The 12,377-nt window shown below is 45.7% G+C and overlaps 1 protein-coding gene across 11 annotated transcripts in view; it reads right to left on the bottom strand.

The window, feature by feature from the left end:
• LOC144763243 (protein phosphatase EYA4) overlaps window positions 1-12,377 on the bottom strand; it is a 645,968-nt gene that overhangs the window by 315,420 nt on the left and 318,171 nt on the right. The gene's annotated exons all lie outside the window — the stretch shown is intronic.

Genomic DNA, 12,377 nt, shown 5'->3' with positions numbered 1-12,377 from the left:
GGGTACTTGCTGCTTGGGCTGACCATCGGTGGATCATTGGCGGGGATTTCAATGCTGTACTCGATCTTACATTAGATAGGTCCCACCCCCCCCTATTGGCCACTGAGAGCAGGAAACAAGCGGGCGCCCTGACACGCTGGGCTGAGGGCTGGGATTTGGCGGACGCATGGCGCAGCACACACCCGCAGGAGAGGGAATATACCTTTTTCTCCCCGCCCCACCAGCTTCACACCAGAATTGACCATATCTTCTGTTCCCGCTCCCTGGCGACCTCCATTATCCAAACCCAACACATGGGGAAAACCCTGTCCGATAACAACCCCGTTGAGCTCACCTGGCAGTGGGGCAAGCTGCTACCTCCTATCCCGGCTTGGAGACTACCCCCCGACTTGCTTGAAGACACAGTCTTCCGTTCATCCCTATCCGACACTATAGACGCCTACTTTACCACGAATGCAAACACAGCCAGTACCCGGCAGATCGAGTGGGACGCATTTAAAGTTTGCCTAAGGGGGGAGGCGATGGCAGCCAGAGTGGGTAGAAAGAGGGAGGTCATCAGTCAACTAAGCGAAGTGGAGGGTTCCCTAGCATCCCTGGAGAGTGAGGCGGCGGGCACCACTGCACACTTCACACCGTTACAGGAGGCTCACATACGACACGCAGAGCTACTAGAAGACCTAAGGCTCATAGACTACAGAGAACACACGAATAGGCAGCATACACAGGCGGACCGAGCTGGCACCCTCCTGGCCCGACTCCTGCAAGACTCCCCACCTTGCCACCCAATCTTAGAAATACTGGACCAAACTGGTAAGCTGGCCACCTCCCAATTTGGGATTAATACGGCTTTCAAAGACTATTATACCACGCTGTATAGCCCCCCACCGCCGCAGTCAGAGTTCACCTATGAGACCTTCATGGGGGAACTGGTCCTGCCCCGACTCACCGACATGCAATGTAAAGATCTACAGCGCAACATCTCTCTAGCGGAAATTAGACAGGCGATACGGGCACTCCCTAGAAATAAGGTCCCTGGCACAGATGGCCTACCGGCCGAATTCTACACAACATTCATAGATCTCCTTGCCCCGCGTTTGCATGCTCTCTATTTGGAAGCCTTGCGGTCGGCCTCTCTGCCGCAATCGTCTATGCAAGCGTTGATCGCATCCCTCTTAAAACCAGGCAAAAGCGGGATACAACTGGCCGACTACAGACCCCTGTCCCTTCTGAATACTGATTCGAAGATCCTGAGCAAAGTACTGGCGACGCGTCTAATACAATATGTGCCGCAGTTGATCCATCCCGACCAATGTGGTTTTGTGCCAGGCCGGAGCACGGCCATGAATCTCAGACGCTTGGCTCAGCTGATGCTGGGAGGCAGGGCAGATACGGATCCGGAGGGCTGCATATCACTGGATTTGAGGCAGGCATTTGACTCCCTTAGATGGGACTACATGTTTGCCACGCTCTTAAAATTTGGGATACCGCCCGAATTCGTTGCCTGGGTCAGGCTTTTGTACACTCTCCCTACAGCGAGAGTGCGCACTTCCAGGCACATTTCGGGACCTATAGCTATAGCCAGGGGCACCCGGCAGGGTTGCCCGCTCTCCCCTCTTCTGTTTATCCTCGCCCTCGAACCGTTGCTTTGCAGACTCAGGGCACTGGCCCCCCGTTATGGTATCCTGAGACATGGGACGGCACATATTGTGTCCGCCTATGCCGACGACATCATATTGTACCTTCGGGACCTGCGGGGCGCCATGGGCCCCATACCCCAAATATTTGAGGACTTCCGGGAGATCTCAGGCCTTACCATAAGCGAACCCAAGTCCTATGGTTTCGCCTTCGGGACTACAGACTCTTCCGCTCCCTTACCCTTCACCCCGCACGAGTTTCAGGTAGCGGGCACCACCTTCCGGTATCTAGGGATGCACATATACAGGGAGGCTGGCATGATGATTGACGGCAACCTTGGCAGGACCCTGAGAGCATTGAAGTCACAGATCCAATTCTGGCTGACACTGCCCCTCTCAGTTGCTGGCAGAGTGGCCATTTCCAAAATGGTAATGCTCCCTCGCCTTGTTTACCACTTCACCAACCTGCCGTTCCTGATCCCAGCCGCGACATTTAAACACCTCGACTCACTACTTACGGAACTTGTGTGGGGTCATGGGCGCAGACGTATTGGCCTAGCTAAACTGCAGCTCCCCTCAGGCTCCGGTGGTATGGGCCTTCCGGACTTTAGGGCATACAACTATGCGTGCCAGCTGCAATGGCTAGCCTACTGGGTGGCGGGCCGTAACCTTCACGAGATCAATATGACAGAGAGGGAACACGAACGAGGGGACGTACACAAGTTGCTCCTACCCCGCTCGGACATACCGAGAGATGCCCCGCCACTCCTCCGGCTGGCGGTGACATATTGGCGGAAGGCAGTGAGGTACACTTCCCCCGTGACTTCGTATGCTCCCACGATCCCACTTCTGGGCATCTCGCTGGGCTCGGGCACGCTCACGACAACCAGGCTAACGCCGTGGCTGGACGCGGGTGTAACGCATGTGGGAGACCTATTCGCGGAAGGGCGCCTACTGTCCTTTACGGATTTCAGGACTATGCACAGCGTTCCCAGAGGCTCATTCCTTCTGCACGCAGGCCTTGGTCACTATATAACGCACACCTGGGCGCCTGAAGGACAGGAGGCACCTACTAATCCCCTGGTAACGATGCACTACCTTATGGGCACGGGCGGCCATTTAACCAAATGGCTCACAGCTAGCATAAAAACCGGAAGGGCGGTCTCGCTAGAACCACTCAGGGCAGCATGGGAAGGTGACATTGGTAGGCCACTGCGAGACAAAGAATGGGAACGCATCCTCCAGTTTCCCAAGAGGGTAGCCAGAAACCCCAAGTACAAGTTTATCCAGCTGATGGTGCTACATAGGGCCTACCTGACTCCGCATCGCCTGCACGTGATGTTCCCCGACGCGAGTAGTAACTGCCCCCGATGCGACGCTGACGACGCATCGCCACTACATATGCTATGGCAATGCCCCAAGTTGGGCCATTACTGGGCCACCATCGCTGACACGCTTGAGGGTGCTGGCGCCCGGTCCCAACCACTCACCATAGAACATACACTATTAGGCCTGGGACCGTCGACACGCACTAGGACCGTGGCGACACGTTTCACAGACTTGGCCCTATTACTAGCGAAGCGAGCAATCACCATGAGGTGGAAATCCCCCAGACCCCCTGACCCGGACTTATGGAAAGCAGAGGTAATAAGGTGGGGCAAGGCGGAAGGCGAGGCGCTGCAGCGAGAGGAACGCAGAGGTCTCAGGAAAACACTGATCTCCCTAGACTGGTTCACTGTGCTGGGGACCTTTGAGGCTGGGGAGGAGGAGGAGGGCGGAGGAGATACGGATAACTCAATACACACGGGCTGATTGGGCCCAACCCCTCAGGCCATTCATGATATAAGGTGCACTGTGTTGAGGTGCGGGGGACCCCGTACCATTGACGATTCTATCCCAGCCTGCCCAAGTGTGTGGGAAAAAAGCGAACACCAAGGAACTGTAATATACGGGGCATCTAGTGACCAGGATGTAAATATCGCAATTATACGCATGTTTGTGGAGTGCCGGGAGGGTTCAATGCGGGTGGGGGGGGGGGTGGGTAGGTTAGGGAAATGTTCAGTCGTTATGGTTCTTCACGAAATTGAAAATCAATGGTACTGTGCTCCTGTAAATACTGAGCAGACATATGACTGCACAATTCTGATTATTGATATGCCTGAATATGTATGTAGCTGCTCCAATTACTATGCTAATAAACAGATTTTCAACAAAAAAAAAAAAAAAAAATCACACTTCTCTCACCCAGGTTAATCTTCAAGATTGGGAGTGAGGAGGAGAAGGTGGGAGGGAGGATGACAGTGAGAGAGGAGGAAGTGACAGAAGTGATTGAAGAGAGGTAGGTAGTAAGACACGCTAGATAGGAGTGAAAGATGATTAAGCATGTGTGTGAATATGGACAGAAAAGTGAGAAAGAAATAAGAGTGTGACTGAGATGGAAAAGAACAGAGACAGAGTGTAAAACAGCCTGAGTGAAAGGTGTATGAACAATACCACTACAATAATATTAAGGCAAACTTTATGTTATATTATGGATATTTGTGAAGTGCACAGCTCACCCCGGAGAGTACCCTGGTGCTGAGAAAGCAGGGGTCGTGTCGGCTGTGACTACGACTTGTCTAGCTGGAGAGCCATGTTTTTAGTTTCGTGCGGGGCTCAAGTACTAAGGAGGTAGCTCAAATGTGTAGGGTTAGGTTGTTCCAGGCTTTGTGCATGAGGTAAGGGAAAGCTGGGTCTTTGTATGTGGGGGATCATAAGAACATAAACAATCAAATATGCATTAATTCATATGATTGAATAAAGAGAAAGGTATGAATACATAGATAAAAGGGGCCCACTAAAATGTAATCGATTTCAGCAAGCATGCTACTTGTGTTGTCAGTAATTTGAGGGTATCATGCCGTACTAAAAACCTTGGTATCGCATAGAAACAGTCTAAAATGGCTTTTCAGTTGTGGTTAAGCACTATTTATTTATTTATTTATTTATTCGATTTTTAGAGCGCACAAATACCCTTGCGGGTGTCATCGGTTCCATGGGCAATTCAATCGGAAATAGAATCTCTCCATGTTTTATAAAAGTAAACCAATGCCCACTATAGATAGTATAAATGTGTTATGCTACCTCTGGACACAAAAGTGCCTACAGGCGTTTGATCCTTAACTTTTAATCAAACAGTCGGGGCCATTAAAGTGCATGCAGTGTTGTTTAAAAAAAGAGATGTCACACATCTAAACGCATATTTCATAAATAAATAGTGTTGCTAAAACATGTAATCCTCAATACAATCCTGCAGTATAAAGTGCAAGTCCTCCCGCTTAACAGGGTCCAAATTAATTGCTAATTGGGGGGTGATAATAAACAGTTGAGCTTCAGTTTAAGTACCGGTGAAGGGGAACAAATGACTATTTACAAAACTCATGCTTATCATCAGACAGTGGTCAGCCAAGGGACTATGTCCTGTTACCCTGGTTTTGTCTAAAGTTTTTATAACTAGGTAAAAGACAATAATAAAATAAAAGGTGCTGCAAAATCAACAAAAAAAAAAGAAGCTTAAGATGAACATCTAAATAATGACTTTCAAAAGTTAAGTGCTATTAAGTTGTTCGTCTGTACAAGCAGTCAGCTTAACAGAATACAAATTCAAGAGTGCCTGAGACAGGATTGTGGGTGTCTACATATTAGTCCTCCAGCTGGGTGAACCTTTTTGCTGAGCTTGTGACGAACTTAGCACACCGAATGTTAAGCACTGTGTTATAGAGGTACAGAGACGCGATGATGGTCTGTCGACAGGTGCGAACATTGAGTTTTTCCATTCTCCTCGTAGGTTAGCCCTATGTTCCTTGAGCAGTGCTGGGCAGAGGCATACCACGTGTTCGAGTGATTCCTTGCTGGTTCCACAAACCCTGCAGGTTGTGTTGTCACTTAGGCACCACTAACTGGCAAGATGGTAAAGGAAGGGCCAACTTCCCCAACCTGAGGGACATGAATCTTTTTCCCCAAAAGACTGCATATGTGCAGGACAGGTAAGATGCCATGATACCTTGTTTAAACCCAGCTATGATTGACCAGGCATGTTGGCGTTTTGCCAGTTGTGCTCTGTCCGAATGAAATGACCAGACGTATGCTCCTCCTAATGTATATTTTGAAGACTTGCTGTGATGGGTTGGTGTCCCAAAATTATGTTGCTTCTAAAAGCTGCAGGGAGTCTTCTAGGTGTTGGCGATATTTTTGCCCTCGTGGACTGACACAGCATTGCCTCCAGGCTGCTTCCTCTGGACTGTGGAGGATGTGTGCGAGCAGGATTCTGGCTGAGCAGAAGTGTCTGGTGAGTGTGTTGCATGTGGGTTAGTGAATGAGGAGATGGTGGAAGTCTTTTGTGCAGGGTGATGTGAACACTGGGGAAAGACTATGAGTCTAATTTAGATCATGGATGATGGGTAACTCTGTCACAATTGTGACGGATATCGTGTGTGCCGAAACAAAAATAATAGGATAAAATGGGATTTATAAATCAGCCGACAGGATATCTGTCACCGATGTGACAGAGTAACCTGTTCGCCAAGATCTAAATCAGGCCCTAAGTGTGAGCCGGCCGTGGGGCTTCTAGCAGTTAGCATTTAGACAGTGATTTCGACAGAATGCCTTGCCGTAGTCCAGATTGCTGATGATGAGGGCCTGGGAGACCATCTGCATGTGCTGACCGGGAGTTATTTGAAGATTACATTGAGGATTTTGAGGGTGTGAAAGCAGGAGGGGGTGACTACGCTTAATAGAGCAAACTTTACAGCATATTTCTAACATTCCTTTTGCACCCTTCATAAGAAGTCTGACTTTCACTGTGTCACTCGCCAGTGCTGTTTGTGGATGGTACCAATACCAATCTCCAAAGAAACATGTTGGTCTCCAGCACACATTTATTTGAGCCAATTAGGCACTGAGTCAGAGTGAAGGTGTTGCACATGTGACAGATTCACTTGGCAGCTATGTCTTAGAATTGTAGAGGTCTAGTGAATTTTTAAATTGTGTTTCACGTGGAACATCAAACATAAATCCTTCACATACTGAAGGAATTTGACATATTATATATTCACTTTCCTGACATCGTTGAAGCATGCAAACCACAAAATGAGTGGATGCAGGAGTGAAGCATAAAGCTTGTGAGGGCAGATCAGCTTCAAGGGTGCAATAGGAGGGATTTCTTGCAGGAGCCTCTGTTAGTGCATGTGCGCTAATCGTTAATGTATGGTTTGGTGGCACCACAAACAAAGGGAAGGACTCCAATCAAGGTGCCCTCAAATCGTGGTCCCCTCAGTGAACAAAAGCTCTGCAAACTTACCTATACTGTTAGCTGTACCCTCCCTTTTCTTATGAAAGAGCACCAAGCATCTATTCAGGTGAAAGACCATGAGCTTGGCACTGACTAGGGTACAGGTGGTGTGCACTGGCTGGAACTACAGGTGCCCTCTGAGAGCAGTGCAGCAGGGCTATGGGCAGGCACACACGTTCCCACATGCATGAGTCAATTCACAGGTCTTCTGCTGGCTATCTCAGTCTAATCCTGCAGAGGTTCTTATGGTGTTGATGCTCACCTTAACAGGAATTAATGTAATTTTAACATGAATTCGACTCTTTCACTAATCTGTCTGCCAGCACTACTTCCCATTATGAATTTCTGATGCACCTCGCACACATTTAAATCTGTGCATCTTTGTCTAACCTTCTTTCAATTGGAGAGAAAGAAGCAGTGACTGAGCACAATTTTGGCTTAGGTGTAGGTGTGTATTTTAATGAATACATTTAGAGCTCACAAATTGGGAACTGGCTGTATAGTTGTAATTTACAAAACAGCCTCATTGCTCTCACATCAGTGTTTAGCCATTGTAAAGAAGTATTGCAGGGCCAAAAACTGAAAACATATTCCTCGACTATTTAAACACTACCTTATATGTCAGAAAATACTACATTAAAAAAGATACTCATCACCCCCACGGTCTCTGCCCCACACTAATGGGTACAAAAGAGATTATTAAGAAGTAAAATTCTTTGAGTAAATAACTCAAGTAATACATGTTTTGTTGCTTTCAGTGCACAAAAAACAGTGGTGTTAAACCCACAAATGTTTAAGGAACCATGAAATATGAAAAATATCTCATGGTTATGAGTGAAATACAGATTTTGTCACCACTGTGCAAAGGTTTTACACTGTCCAAGCAACTAGGATTATGCCGCTTGGAGGACTGAGGTTATCAAAATTATGAAACAAAAAATGCAAATTATGAGGCCCTTTGTCTGGGGGTATTATTTTCATCTGTTTGAGTTGGAAACAACAATTTTGGTGACAGCTGAATATTTTGGACATTATGAGGCAAATTCCATAAATCCATAATTATGCAGTAAACTCTGCAGCCACAGAATTACATAAATTCACTGAGCTCACCATTGCCTATTGTTTTATCAAAAAATATATTGTGACAAGTAAACAAAGACTCTACATTTTAATTTTAGTCAATGTCTATTGTTAGTTGCACACTTTGACTAAAACAGCTTGTAATATAAAAAATATATAATGAGTACCTTGGCATTGCCATCTCAGACTTCTGGTGACATTTACAAACTACAAGGCCAAAGATATTGCCAGAACCCTTCAATGGTAGTACTGGAGCAGATTACATATGCATGCTCTGTATGCACTTAACTTTAAACCATGCTGAATATGCAAATAGATAAACCTAAATCTTAAACAAGAGACACCTCATGTAGGTGCTACCCAGGTATAAAACATAAAATACCAAAATAATTTGCATTTGGTCCACTCAGTAGACAGCATGAGGAATGCAGCCTGCTGGCTATGTCAAAACATCAACAGAACATGAGTGTTCATAAGGACTGGTGAAATTAAATCTTTGAAGCTTTTTTTTAAGTTCTAGTCATCAACAAAGAAAGCAACGGTGGTCTAGTGGCTAAGCTGTCGATCTGAGGACCTTGATTCGAATCCAGCTTGGCATTTACTGAAAATTATGCAGCTCTGGAAAATCACTTAATCAAAATGGGCATAAAATGTAAATGTGTGAGATACAAGTGTAAGTGTTTGTGTAACAAAAAGATATAAGCCACCACTTGATGAATACAATCTTGCATCATTTTCCATCACCTCCCATAAAGGGAAATCTCTGTTGCCCCATGGGTTAGGTCAGTGCTACAGAAATATTAACATGTGCATGCTTTCACATTGTGAGCATGTAGCCAGCTTACTATTCTCAATGGATACCCCTTTCTTTTGAGCTGTTGGTGAGCTCACCTCATTTTGTGACAGCTAGAAGGTAGCTCCCACGATTTTCTTTATCCCGGTTTATTCTTCACGCCTCAAGTCTACCTCTCAATGTCCGTGCAGCACTTTATTAGGCACATTCGGAGATTACCCGACTACTTCTTGTTCCCTGGAAGGATTAGGCAATTCATGCTAGTTTTTATCAGGAAATTCAGTTTTCTAGTAAGACTTCAGTGCTTTCATGTCTGACATGCACAGTACTCACTTGTTGCCTATCATCTAGCAGACATCCGATGCTCGCAGGTCTGGTGGACAATCTCTGAACTCCAGCAGTGCAAGGTTTCACAGGGGAATGCATGTGCTACTGCGGGAAAGAACAGACATGTACATATGGCTTTTCCATTTGTTAGCACATTAAACCCAAATCTATTGGCCTATGTGTATTTTAAAGCTGTCTCTGTTCCCAGTGTGCAAAATGGTAGCCCCACCAACTCTGTTTAGTTCTACCTCCCCCACCCTCTACCTCCTAAGTTCGGGTCTATTTGCACCCCCGACATAGAGCCAGTTAGGGATCGGTTTCACTGTCCATTCTGAAATACTACCAAGGATGAGACAGAGAGAGCCCTGTCCCAGTTAAAGCCCTGGTGCACAAGGTAAAAAAGTGAAACGCTTAGGGCATTGGTGAAGTGTTTGGAGGAGGTAAATTTCCTATGTGCAGAAACCATAAAGAAAACATTGTTGGTAAAGGTGATAGTTGGAACGGTGACGGAGTGTAGAGTGGAAAAACATGGAGTGCTGAGGCTGGCTGAGAGAGGGCAGGTGGGAGTTGATGGTAAAGAGGGGGAAATCGAGGTGAGGAAATATTGATGAAGAATGTGTGTTCAGAATGGAGAAGAGAGTGCCAAGAAAACACAATGCGAGCAGAGAGACTAACTGAGAGCTTCTAAAAGTGAGGCAGTACTGAGTTGAAATGGCCAAGCCTAATGCTAAAGCAAAAGATTGATGCTGGGGTGTAAGATGATAACCCAAAAAGTGCATGAAATATGCCGCTTGAAAAGAACAGATATGATCACAACGATCTTGGCTCATTCTAAACTAAACGTCTAGAACTCTTCGCCTGCCTACGGGAAGAGTGTGCAGTCTACTAAAATACAGCCAGAAAAACGCAACATTAAAATGAATACTTATATGAAAATCATTATTGAAGCTAGTCAATTTTGTGTTCCTGGATGTCATTTTACTCAGGTCTGTTTCTGCCTATTTACTTTTGATGCATAGTTCAGACACACAGAGTGTGAAAACTGTGAATTGCAAGACAAGGTACTTTGGGGGCTGGCTGTTGCAGCCTCAATGATAAAATACAGGCAACAGGATGTAAAAATGACATCCTTGTGATGCCCTGTTATTTGTTTTCTCTAATGGAGTAGCACACAGAACCTACTAGTATATTGTCAAGTGTAATTGTGGCTTCCCTTCTTTTAAACACAACCGGAGACTGCCGAGAATCTTCCTGCCGCTTCATGCCCCATTAGCAGCAATTAATATTTGTGAGGGATTTGAGCTGAAGGTGCGAGCTCGGAGGAAAATCACAAGAACAGAGGTTTGCATTCAAATGCATATCAGACATAACGTACATCTATGAAGAGTAAACACATACGAATGCAGGATGACAACGATAATAACGGACGTACAATGTGGAAAAAAATAGAATTAAAAAAAGACAATACAAAACAGTATTTGGTGCTAAAAGTAAGATTAGGCTGACAGAACACAAGTGGCTCGTGACAAACAAAAAAACGTTCAGGACTGCCAGCCAAAATAAGGCCAATGTATGGCAGCACTTGAAACATGCGTGAGGGAGAGTCCGAGACATGCCTAGGATCTGCCGAGACAGGCTTCGCAAAGCACACGCGTGACACGCACACCGACGCTGCGTCAAGCGTTGCGTCAAGCGTCTGTGTGCCTCTGACGTCCGCGCGTCCTCACCAAAGCCGTCACTGGTCTGACGTGTAAGGCGTAACGCCGCTCCCTGCACGTTTTATAGATAACAATATGAAAACATCTGCCGGCGGGCACGCCAAGACCACTCCGCGCAGTAACCTACTAATGCCGGTGGGAACGAATAACCCAAGAGTCGCCGGCGTCTTACACATCATTCATCTGAAGTGCGCCTCGGAGAACAGTTGGCAGCCCGAGAAAAGACGCGTGTAACCGGACACTGGGGCTCGCGGGTCACCAGACCATAGGAACTAAATTAAAGAAGGCCTGACGGCAGCAGCGTATGCTCCCACCCTTCACAGGCCCCCTCCACCCCCACGAAATATACACGCCGGCCCCTCTCACAAGGAAATTTAGTTTCGCAGGTGAGCAGATACACGACCTTCGATAAGAACTAGCAGGCGGAGGAAGTACATTTGTGGGAACAAAATCACCCAAACAATAGACGTTTTTCAAACTCGCTGGGTGACACCAGTGCACCTGTAACACAAGCAGATTCGCTTCTACATGAGAAACATCAAACAAAAAAGCATGTTGTACTGTATAAAATGTTCAGTCAATTAAAGACCAGGTGTTGTATTAAATATTTTCAAGAAACTTGCTCAAATTTATTCTGTAGCGCTACAAAAAAAAGATAAATATCAGATATAGTTAAAAACGAATAAACACTTGCAATAAATGTACGGAAGCGCTTAACACGCACGAGTTTCCTTGTGTAGTCCGAGCTGCGAAATTAAACGCCTCGAAGTGCACTGCTCACGTTTTCTTGGCCAAATATGGAACCTGGGGCAAAAAGTGATCCACTTATTTGTACAAGATTAAACAGTTTGATAAAAAGGAGAAGTCAGGAGGATTCAATGCCACTGGTTTCGGAATCTGTAATCATGTTTTGCGAACACCTGGCAAAACCTCTCAGTATAAATACATCTTTTAAAGTTCTTCGGAGGACTAGGAACAAATACGTCCCGCAGCATACTTTATGCTAGGTGATTATTGCAAACTATATTCGTGTACTAAAATTGGATTGCCTCGCCATAACAGTATGACCATTATTTACAGCAAAAACAGGTTCATTACCTGCTTAAAGATTTCTGCAAAATTTGCTAAACGTGATATTAGAATACAGTGTACAATGAAAATATCTCATTTCGACACAACAAGCTTTTTAAGTTATTATATTTCAAACAAGCGTTCATAGTAACTTCAAGGTAATCTATGACATGAGTAAAACTTAAAATTGCTCATTTTAATAACGTGCTATATGTTGGATATTTGAAATAAACATGCAATATCCTAGTACAAATGTTAAACTAAAAAAATAGCAGAAACGACTTCCTCCTATAACATAAAACCGAGTTGACAGACTTTTTGCAGACTGGTACAGGGCACGCCTGAGTTGTATACACATTTTCCGAGTCTCATCTTGAACCAGCATCCATCCATCATCAGTCTTAGTCACGGTATTCGAGCTCTCA

This window comes from Lissotriton helveticus, chromosome 6, assembly GCF_964261635.1.
Source record: "Lissotriton helveticus chromosome 6, aLisHel1.1, whole genome shotgun sequence".
NCBI lineage: Eukaryota > Metazoa > Chordata > Amphibia > Caudata > Salamandridae > Lissotriton > Lissotriton helveticus.
Note: the sequence above shows the minus strand (reverse complement) of the source record. Positions and strands in the feature narration are given on the sequence as shown.